The following is a 12424-nucleotide window of genomic DNA, read 5'->3' on the forward strand; positions in this document are numbered from 1 at the left end:
CTACATTTTTATTAGGGCTGGTACGATTAATCGGGTTGGTTAATCGATCAATCGTAGTTAAAATTGTTAGTTGAGTTAACCCAGTGGTCGGCAAACCGCGGCTCGCGAGCCACATGCGGCTCTTTGGCCCCTACAGTGTGGCTCTTCAACAAAATACCACGTGCGGGAGCACAAAAACTCCAGATTTTTGAAAAATGTTTAGACCAGGGCCGTCTTAAGAGCATGATGGGGCCCCGGGCCAAGTGATTTTTCTGAGACCCTACCTGACAAATTTTCGAAAATTTCAACCGGTTCTAATTTCTCTGAGGCCCCTGGGTCATGCCCGGGTTGGCCCCATGCGTTTGGACGGCACTGGTTTAGACACGCATTTTGGCCATTTTGTTCTTGATCCTTTCCCTTCCCTAGTGAGTCATCTTTTTCGCGGGATTTTGCCGAAAGCCTGACGCTGCTGTCATGTGACACTTCCGCGACCAATCAGGTGGGTCGAAACTAGAGTTCGGAAAAAGTTGTCTATCTTAGCCGGGTTTTCCTAGGAACAGGTTTTCTGTGCCGCACGCAACGTGATTCGCCCAGCTTGACACGCCGTCCACTCACCAGTAAGAAGAGCAGCATGACTGTTTTCCTACAGAGCGCAATACGCCTGACGACAGCGCTTTACGTCGGGCGTGATTGGCCCACTGCTTCTGGAGGAGTCAAATGCGTCGTGCGCCGCGGTTTCGCTGATATTCTCTTCACTCTTGTGTGTTTTCATTCCCTTCCCTTCAAACCGGAGCATGCAGACGACAGAGTAGCTGATGCCTAGGCCATATACTATTAATATAGCTGACCTGATCTGATGCGCCCCGCTAGGAAAACATTAACGAGCAGCGTGATTATGTAACACGTTTCTGCCGACGTGAAATTATACACTTCGGTTCACGCGGCGCAAAACACCTATTCCTAGGAAAACCCGGCTTTTGGTACTGGGGGACAGATAGACGCAAAAGACGAGTCCCCTCTCGGAACATGGGGGGGGGGGGGCATGCAATATTTTCTATACCAAAGGAACGTCAACCTCTACCTGGCCACATCATAGAAGACGACGCTCTTGGGCCACCACCTCTCACGACGACTCTCCCGTGGCCACCTCTCTCTCCATCCGCATCCAACATCGGTCATATACAAGACGAGTGTGGATGGGAGAGTCTGAAGGGGTCGACATCAGCGAACGTACCCTCATCAGATCGAGGACGTTTTTAGCAAAGGGCCAGCTTAGGAGTACCCTAATTAAGTTAATAACAATGTACCTACCTGTATAGTTTAAAAAAAAATAGGCTCTCGAAAGAAATTTCAATCGCTGTACTGCTAATATTTGGCTGTGTTGACTAATGAGTTTGCCGACCACTGAGTTAACCGACTCGATCAATCCGATTAAAATTCGACTAAAATTTTTATTAAATGTTTATAGGTGACTTGATTTATATATTTTACGCGAAACCGGTTGCCGTGAATTATGTGTAGATGTATTTCAGATAAGTGGCCGTATTTCGAATCAATACTTTGATTAAATTTTTCCGACGTGTCTATTCAACGAAAAATGGTGATGATTTTAGTTCCAAATTGAGTTCGAAGAGACCAAAACGTATTTGTCTTCACTGTGAACACTTTCGATATTCGGGAAGCACCTCTACCACCAAGTAACATTTGGGAGGAATTATCCAAAGAACGTGTTGAACACTCAGAGATGCCATTCATGTTGAAAAGGGGTATAGTTAGTATAATATAAAAATAATTTTTTTATATGGACACCTTTTAATAAAAAGCCAATTATAAAGTTGTTGCTCTGTTTCTCCTGGGGCCAAAAAAAATTCTGCGCTTCTAAAGAGCAATATTCGCTGAGATAGTTGAATTAAAAAAATCTGAGAACAGTTGGGAAAGAACAGCATAAATGAGTAAAAGGAGCGTTGTCCGATAGTCTATGCCGTTCTTTCCCAACTTTTCTCCGATTTTTTTAATTCAAACGATTTCATGTCAGGAAAGAATTTCTTACACAGTAATTACAGAAAGTATTGGAAAATGAATAACTGACAAGGTTAATTAGAATTCCTCAAACCTATTTTATATTGTATTTCCCAAATTATACAAAATGCAATTTCCATGTAAAATGCATCCACAATATGATCAACATGCGTTTATTGCATCGTATAGCCTACATAATTATTTACAGACAAGAATCCTTCAAATCGACCAAAAAAATTATTCAATATCACAATTAATAGATAAATTCGCATAGCAAAGTCGTAAACGAAGTGAGGTGAACATGTTATTTTCGAGAAATTTATACTGAGTAATGCACATGCGTTCTTGAAGATAGAATCACTGCATTAAGGAGTCTGACAGCCATAATTCTGAAGCAATCCATAGCGTTTTCATTTTGAATCAATGATCAACATCTTTACGCTGTTCACAAAAAAAAGTCCGTTTTTACCTCCGTTTTTTACGCGGAACGTTTTTGATTGTATAAGTTGATTCTCTCGAGGTTGGAAAGATCATGTTGGAAGCATGGGGAAAGGAGGCATCGCGTCACAAAATCTGCATTATTGAATCAAACGGGGAGTTGATCAATCATACGAAGAAGCATTGAAGCATCACTGTGGAATGTCTGGTGCTCTAGCATCCGCGCCATTTCCCTCAGCATTCTCTTAGTTGACTTGTGGATCGAGTTTTTATACATCAGGTTTCAGCCGTCCATCCATCTTGGGGAAGAGCGCAAACCATCTCTTGATGGTCAATCAATGGGTGGTCCCCCCCACATCCTGTAACAGGGGGCCCCTGGGGTGTGATCTTTGGTGGCCCACAGGATTTATCGTTAACGGCCGTACCATGCTGAAAACACCGGTTCTCATCCGATCACCGAAGTTAAGCAGCATCGGGAGCGGTCAGTACTTGGGAGGGTGACCACCTGGGAACACCGCGTGCTGTTGGCATCACTTTTTTTCACAAGCTTCACGTTAGGTTCACAACACGGACACGCACGTTCCAACGTGTACCAATTCGTCAGAAGTTCCGCAGGCGAATATAGACGAAGTACATGTGTGGTTTAGTAGTAGTGGTGGTCCCCAGAATAGGTCAAAACGGGTCCTCTCTGTAGAGAATTTATAGTGCGTAGAAACAAAAAAATAATAAGAATCATCTCGGGCCCCAGGACTGGAGCCTTGTCAGGCCCCACCCTTGTGGGGGCCATAGTCAGCAGTTATATCAGTCAGCACCAGTCAGCAAGAATTGTGTAAACCTGAATTTCTGTACTCAATAGCAACAACAAGTCATTCTCGCTGCTTTTTTTTCTCTCTCTTGGTGCACTAGGCCTTATTTCTGCATCGGTAAGTTTGGAATTCACCCAGGTATCTCTTCTGTCACATGTCGGAGGTGACATTTAAACAATATATTATCGCTGTCTAGATAAACATCTTAGTCAGAGTAAGACTCACTAATGACTGCTTTGTCCTAGGCTCGGCGAGTCAAAGTCCTGTCTTGGTAGTACATCACCTTGTATGAATGTTGATCAACCTATCTCTTCAGTTGCCGACACACCTGTTCTGCCTGCTCTAGCGTACAAGTCCAATTTACATCTTTGAATTATTCCAGAGAGAACCAAGTTGGTCATTGTGACCATAGAAATAGTCATGACATTGCATTAAAACAAGATGCACAATTTTTTTTTTCATTAAAGATGCTCAACTCACGAAATACCACCGCCATTTATCATAATTAAGAAGATATTATGTCGAAAATTTCATGTGTTTCGATTCGATTCAACATGTAATACACATAAATTATGTCAACTCATCATCATGATCAATAATCAAAATGTAGTCCATAGTTTACAAACCAAAGGATGAAGTTTGAACAATTTTTTGAATACAGTATCGGTGATCAGTGCCGTAACTAGCCATTCCTGTGCACTGTGCAAAAATTTGCATTTAGGTTCTGGCCCATTCTTGAGCCCAGAATGTCCCATTTAGGCCCCCTTCCAAGTGTGGATGCACCTGCCTAGCTACGGCTCTGTCGGTGACCAATCAAATTTCACACAAAATAAAAGAGAAAAAAAAAACGCTCATGGATATAATCAGTAGTACAGTCAAAGGCTGATATCAGGCAGAAGAAAATAAGAATACTGGACTCATAAAACTAGATCAAAATACATTGATTGCATATTTCATTTTCACCTCAACTGCTTAACAAAGCTCTAAAAAATTCACACTACAAAAAAAACTACAAAATTATACCAAATACTTAAATTATACAAAATTATTAAAATCTTATGCCTTATCGATAAATATACACACACATATTGACAGAGGCTTCTCAACCATGATTTTATCAGGGGCTCCCCCGTACATTACATTTTCTTGTAAGTTTAAAGTGGAAAAGATTAGGGGAAAAAAGGTTAAATCTCTGCTCCTCTGGGCAATGGCGTTTCAACAACATGATAAGACCCCTCGGGCAAAGTGATGTGCAGAATGCCCCTCGTTCTAGCTCACCCCCTAGATCTACCTAGTTGGAAGAAACAGCCTACTATTTTATACAATTATTCTCAAAAATCAATGCCAGATGTATCATGGAAGCCGCTTTGGATATGAGGCCGTGCCGAACATACCTGGGTGGGCCCCCTATGCGTTGAGACGGCTCAGTTGGTTTAAGCAAACAAATACTACTGTATTTTGACTCGCAGAGCCCTTTTCAGTGCGTAATTTCTATGATGGAGCCGCGTGGGTTCCTTTGCTATCAAATTTACTGATTTATTTTGCTGTCTTAGAGCGACTGCGAAGTCCCGTGGGAAGTGCACGTGGAACCCCGAGGGCTCCGCGAAACACAAGTTGAGAACCCCTGCTATAGAGGACCGGGCCTGGCTTTGAATACAATGATTAACATTTATAATAACCATCATTATAGCAAATGAATACAAATACACTGAAAAGACTTACATATGCTCACATTTAAATTGCAATATATTCGAATTTCATAAAAAAAAAACAAAAAAACAATGCCATCATTAACATAATCATTGCACAATGCATCGCCACATTGAGAACCCTGCCTCTATATATACGATCTAGAGTTTTTGAGTGAAATGTCAAAGTTTACGAATTCACCGTCCGTCACATGGAATTGGAACTAAAAGTTATAGTTCCCTTTAGAACGATAACAACTCTATAGTGCCGCTCTACCGAATGGCTTGCGTAGGTGATAGAGTATCAAGAACATGGTCCTTTGGACAATTTTCATATAGGCTACTACTCGGAACGGGCGAGGGAGGGAATTCGTGTATCGAAGAATTCATGCAGTTTCTACCGGACAACTTACACAGTGGTACTTCGGTTAACGAGCGACGATTGCGCTTTGTTTATTTATTTTCACGTTATCACAATTATGCTGATGGCTTTTCGCTTTCGTTCACACATGTACTGTGGAAATGTGGATAATATTGTCCCCTACAGTCTCCGGTCAGCGTGCCTCACTCGAAAAATAAACCCAAGTGCGAGCGTGACCGTTTATGATACGAAACTAGATGTAGCATTGTAAACACGCGTATTTGCGGGGGTTTTTTTAAAATTCCGCTTGGAAGAAACTGTGGGCTGGTTGAATTATTGAACAACGTGACTTTGAGGGGCTAGCTCACGAACAGGAACCATCATTGGTCGAACAGACTGTGGCCATGGAGAAGACCATGGGACTGGAGCAGCATGAGGATGACATATTCAAGAACTAGTGGCCAGGAGTTGACTGTAGATGAACAGGTGGATTTCTTTGCACGCAACTGCAAGAATTTATGGACGGAATCTCCGTCCTTTTGTAGAAAAGAACAAATTAAATAAAACTGTACCCGTGTGCGAGCAATGAATCTGTCCAACGAAAGCACTGCAATTTCCCATTTCCCAGAAATCCTAAAAAGGAGGCAAAAGCAAGTGCCATTGGATAAGGTTCTTTTTGAAATTCACGCAAAAAGAATAAGTTTGCAAACAACATTTCAGTCTGTAAATCGTCCTAAACGATATAATAGTCCTCCTCCTCCTCTTTCTCTCCCTCTCTCGTTGTTAATTAAAAGTAAGTTAATTTGTAAAAATTATCGCATTGCATGTTTATTTATGGCGTTATAATATTATATATATTTTATTGTATTATTTATTAATTATTGATGCGTTGTATTATTGAATGGATGCCGTTTTTATTTGTCATTTTTATGTGAATGAATAATTGTGGAACGCGAATTATCAGAGTTTACATCATTTCCTATAGGAACGTTTGATTCGATGCGAGCGATTCGGATAACAAGTACGTTGGCGGAACGAATTAAGCTCGTTAACTGAAGTTCCATTTCTTTTTTCGAACATGAGAATCTAAAAAATCTAATTAACTTGCACACTTGAATGATTCGATTTCGTTAAATCAAAATAGTCATATAGGCCATGGCCCCCGCAAGGGCAGGGCTGATAGTGCTCTAGCCCTGGGATCCGGAACAATTATCATTTTTTTCTGTTTCAAGCAATAAATTAACTATGGAAGGGCCCGTGAAAAGTCTGACCGGAGGCCCCCCCCCGCATAAGATCCCAGCCTAGGGACCCTGCTCCAGGATGCGGGGGCCATGATATAGGTTGTTCCAGAAGTTTTTACAACATATTTTTTTGCCGTACCAACTCTATCCGAGCTCCCAAACCCTGTAATGCTAAAAAAAAAAAAAATCAAAATAGTGCTAGAAAAAAGCTTTTCAACACTGAAAATTCTGTAAGTCCTCTCCAGGAAAACTTGGACGATAACAGTTTGACAATCTCTGGTATACACATTTAATGAGCAGTTATAAGTAATAACATAATACACAATACCGTGATCTCTACTTGAATGAACGCTTTGAGGTGTGAACACTTAAAAATGCGATAGTCAATTAATAGCATGAACTTTTCTATAAATCAATATCAAATGTACAGTAATTGAAGAAAAAATAGCGTCAATATAATTACAAAAAAAAAAAAAAATAATAATAATAATAAATAGATTACACAGTCAATATATGACAGTCAACACTCATAATACAAGTATTAATGCCGTCAAAATTTCAAGAATTTACTGAAATTTTGGGAAAACTAATAAAAAAAAAATCAATCAACTTTCAGGCTTGGAAGTTTCCATATTTTAAGAACAATAAAATTTTCAGAAATCGATATTAATAATTATTTTTTATTAGAAATCAATGTAAAGTAATTAACACCTGCCTGAAAATTTTAAAAAAAAAGACACATAAAATTTTACACATAACACAGTCAATAAAACGCTTATACTTGCAATTAATGCGAATGAAAGAATACATATAATGCATAATAAATAACATTATATTATTATACAGTGAAACTCCCCTATTCCTCGGCCACCCCCCTTCGCGGCTAGTTTTCCTCGGAACTGACAATAGGCTCCATAGACATAATACAAAAATCACCCCCGTTCCGCGGACACCTCTGTGTACGGTCAGCGGCCACTTCCTTGTTTTTTTTAGATAAGAGTTAAAAAAAAGCAAGTTTTTGGGCGTTTTTTCTTTCTGGTACATTCAGAGCTGGTAGTTCTTTTTGTATATAATCTTATAATCTTTATACATCAATATAAATACCTTTTCGGATCAATCGGGTTTTCTGTTTATACAAATACAAATACAACGCAACAACAGGCAAAATGGTGGCTGAGACCGCCTCGTTGGGCATTTTTTACGTATGACACTATCATTTGTAAATAGGATGACAAAGGCTAATGCTATACGGTTGCAGCTAGCTGGTGAGACGAATTAATGAACGCCAGAACTTTGCCATTGGACTTATCCCGTTGCCGAGATCAGTGCCGTCTTAAGACATGGGCCCACCCGGGCACCTCAAGCAAAGAGGGGCCTCACAAAAATGAGATCTGGTTGAAATTTTGGAAAATTTGTTTGGTAAGGGCCTCAGAAAAATCGATTGGCCCGGGTAACCCATGATACTCTTAAGACAGCCCTGGCCGAGATCTCTTCCAGCCCAGCTTCGTTCAGAGTCCGAAACACTTTATTTTGTGTTTAAAAAAAACACACATACAAAATTAAATTTTTACAAAATTTTTTTCCCGTACAATGGGGTACATATATCCTTCGGAATATAAAGTTAATACATGTATATAAAGGGTAGTTATAAATAAACTGACACTACTAAACATATGTAGCGCCCATTCTGATGGAGGTATTTTGATGAAACTTGGTATATATAGGACATATGGACTTTGGGCAAAGGGGCCGTTCAAGTATTACGTAAGCAAATTTTTAGCCATTTTTGACCCCCTCCCTCCTTTGTCAGCAAAACGCTAACCCCCCCCCCCCGTCAGCAAAATTTCGTTATCAGCTCTGCCCCCCCCCCCTGAATTCTAACTCATATTTTCATAAAGAGTGGTTGATGACGTAAGCATTATTCAAACTCCCCCTCCCCCCCCCTTGTCATCAAAAGTCAGCAAATCGGAACCCCCCCCCCCCCATCGATGATGACGTAACACTTGAACGGCCCCAGAAGAAAGATTAAATAAAAAATAAACGTCAATTTTTGACCCCACACGGTGAAAAAAGTGGCACTTTTTTTATCAGTTATCTTTTTCCCATGGTCCAAATAACGTATATACCAAGATTCAATGCGAAATCTTCGAGATAAGATTAACAGACATAAGATAAGATGGTTATATTATATCTATGAATGAAATACATCTACCGCAACAGGCGCTACATAGGTCGGAGTAGTGCCACTATATAGAATCAAGCTGAGCGGACGCATTTCGTTGAAACTTAGCATATACGGGAGAAAGCATATAAGAAAGATTCGTGGAAAAAAGGGGCGTCTTTTATCGTAGTTATATTTTTCTGATAGTCTAAACAACGTATTGGACTATTAGAAAAAAGATAACTACGATAAAAGACGCGCACTTTTTTCCCACCTGGTGGTCAAAAATTGAACTATTTTTATATTGAATCTTTCTTTTTCCCCTAATGGCTCATATATCCTATATATAGGAAGTTATATCAAAATATCTCCATCAGAATGGGCACTACATACGTTTTAGTAGTATCAGTTTATTTATAACCACCCTGTACATTTACCCATTACTGTATTAAATCTGAAAGCTCGTTATTAATAATGTATGACAAGCAAAATATGTTTCTAGAGATGTTGAAGTTATATATACTGTATCATATATATGCATAATTCTTGAAAGAAAAGAATAAAATTCGCAACATTCTCAATATAAAATAATGTCCATTTTGGGATATATATAGTCGAATCCCGTTATGACGAACTCCAAGAGACCGTAGAAATCACTTCGTTATAACAAAAATTTCGTTATACAGGAATTTCAGGTTATTTAAAAATGTCCCTATGTAAACTTATCTGGGGGGGGGGGGGGGAATTAGAAAAGTGTTCGTTAAAGCGAGAATTTCGCTATAACGGTATTCGTTAAAACGGGATTCGACTGTATTCTAGTTTCATAATTTAAATCCTCACATTAAAAAAAAACCTGAATTTTTTTTCCCTTTGCTTCTTATGTTTATGGAGGTGTTCATAGATCGAGAACTGATTGATAAGTTAATGGGAATATTAATTCAATACGATTATATATAAAATTTGAGAGAATATCAATCCAGTTTCAAATACTTCTTAATATTCGTCAACAAGGTCTCTTCAAACTGATCATGTTCAGCTTCTCTGATTCCAGACCAAAATATCTTCCGTTTAGTTTTATTATACAGCTCTTCTTTTGTGATTTGCTTCAATTCCAGGAAGGTATAACAACTACGTGGATTTATTTGGATCTCAAGTCTCAAATTCCTACGAGGTGTAAAATAGATATGAGCAGTGTCTACCTTTATGTGTCCTAAATGTGTGAAGATGAAATATTTGTAACCGGGATTGCCGTCTAGAATCCATATTTCGTATGGATTTGTAGGATCCAAAACGTAATTTTTCAAAATTTCAGTATCGTAATGATGAAAAAACTCACACATTTTTGTTTTTTTAAATACTCGGAAGGAATTAAGTTATCCTTTAAGAAGGAGGATAGATTTTTTAGGAGGGGATAGTTTTTTTTTTGCATTAAAATACTTACGGTGGTGAAGGACGAATCCAAAATCGATTCTTCATGGAATTCACCAACACGCTGGAAGAAAGACTGGACACGGGCAGTAAATACATTACGTTCTTCGTGAAAATAATCTCAATTGGGGAAAAAATTAGAAGGTGATAATAATTCAAGTGATTCCATTATGTTTCGAGGTTGTGTGAGATAAAAAAAAAGTGATATGCTCACACACACACGTGGAAAACCAGTAAGAAAAAGAAAGAAGAAGATAATGTACGCGGTATTTTACAGTTTTCTCCTGTCCAGAAATTTCCTTTTTATCTCCGATTGGAACGTTAAAAAACGTAACAAACGTTCTTCGATTGTAACGTGTCTCGTGGGCGTTTAGGAAAGGAGGTATCATTAGCATTGTCTCCCCCCCCCCTCCCACCATAAACGTAAATTTCTCTGAGAATATTGGGAGGGGGAGGTGGTGATCGAAGAAAAAAGTATTTATCTCAGAATTAAATGTCCCACATACAGTAGACTTTAGTCTCCGACATAGACTTGGTTGAAGGGGGTGCAGAGAAGAGCTACGCGTTTACTTATTGGCACACGGGGCTTGAGTTATGAAGAGAGACTTTTTTTTAATATGTTTACATTGGATGGAAGCAGGGTGTCGGGGGGATATGATCGAAGTATTCAAAATTTTCAACGGGATGGATAGGATGGATCATGAATTATTAGTACACCGTCAATCGACTGTTTTTACAAGGGGACACCAGTATCGATTGGTAAGGAATAATGCGATGTTACGGTGTCGCGGGGAATTTTTCTCTAATAGGGTTGTTATTAAATGGAATAGCTTACCCCCGGAGGTAGTAAATTCTAACGCAATCGACGCATTTAAAAAGAAATACGATAAACATGTTGGCGTAAATCGACAAGCTTAATCCATACTTAGAATTAGACAACCATAAGTATTCTTATCAGCATTGTATAATATTTTATCATGTATATATATTGTTTGTAATTGCATTTTTAATTGGGTTGCTGTATTTTTGAAATATATGACATCCATATTTGTTATGGGCAACTTTTTCTCAGCCATCTCGTTGGATATTTTGCATGTTGTGGCCTTGTATTTGTAATAACACTTCAGACCAGAGGCGGATTAATGGATTTGTCACTGACAGATATTCAAAGTTGCCGCCCTCCTCCCGTTCTAATTTAATGTTCTTAATCAGTAATCACTAATTTCTTAAATTTACCACTCCTTGATACTTGCCGTCCGCTTATCATCCCCTCCCCCTCCCTGTAAATACGCCTCTGTTTCTCACGCCCCCAGCGTTAATTCAATTTCAATGCAAGATTTATCATTTTCACCTTCCCTTCCCCGCCGGGAGGGCGCTGGGTAGTGTTTAGAGGTGTAATCAGTATCGACCGTTGGACAGGGCGCCATGGTATATCTTCTAGAGAAATTTTGTCTTACTATCCTTAAACAAGCATTTCAAATCAACAGAAAGATAACGTACATCTTATGTTGGATAGGTATTACAGGTTTCTCTTATGTTATAACATTTTTTCGAAAAATATTTAACAGTATGTTTATTTTTGATCATCGTGGGGTACGTAGCAGTTTGTGAAAATTTTATAAACCGCAACTGTGCAAAGGAATGCTTCTGTTCTTTCTGTCGTTATAATTGGTTTTTGAACTCAATTTCTCGGCTAATTTTTTACTTAGAGAAACATAAATTTTTTTTTAAGTGACATTATCCAAAATATAGGTATCACAATAGACATTATCCAAAATATAGGTATCACAATAGACATTATCCAAAATATAGGTATCACAATAGACATTATCCAAATAGGTTTATTTGGGTATTTTTTTCCAAATAAAAGTATGTTTCAATCACCAACGGTTCAAAAGATAAAGTGTGCAAAAGTATATGCCTTTACATCCTGTTTGTAAGCAATGACTTGAAATAAAGATTTCCCCTCGTATGTCTGATTATGTCATGGTTTTCTACATTAAGGCCGGTCCGGTCGTCCACTGGAAGCTACTGGGAGGGGAAAACAAATCGCGTGCTTGCGCACGACTATGGCTGATCGTCCACTGCAAGCAAATCCCAACGCGACAAGCAACGCGATCGACACTTCGTCCACTGAAAGTAACACGAGGCTATATATTAGCAAAATGTTAGCCGTGTGCAGCTTTCGCGATTCGACACAACGCTCCCTTTTGCATTCAACGGGAATCAGAACAGCGCTAATTGAGACACTCTCGTGGCGCCACTGTCCAGACGCAGATTCTCGTGCCCCACGTGCGCGAGCG

The 12424-nt window shown here is 39.1% G+C and overlaps 1 non-coding gene across 1 annotated transcript; it reads left to right on the plus strand.

Moving 5' to 3' along the window:
* Nucleotides 1-2847: 2847 nt before the first annotated feature.
* LOC149081253 (5S ribosomal RNA) lies at nucleotides 2848-2966 on the plus strand. Its single transcript, XR_016193486.1, has one exon. It is a non-coding gene; the product is annotated as a 5S ribosomal RNA (ribosomal RNA).
* The last annotated feature ends 9458 nt before the right edge of the window (nucleotides 2967-12424 follow it).

The sequence above is a fragment of the Pholcus phalangioides genome, unplaced genomic scaffold (genome assembly GCF_987345545.1).
Source record: "Pholcus phalangioides strain wild (caught in Gottingen) unplaced genomic scaffold, Ppha-v1.0 ptg000010l_1, whole genome shotgun sequence".
NCBI lineage: Eukaryota > Metazoa > Arthropoda > Arachnida > Araneae > Pholcidae > Pholcus > Pholcus phalangioides.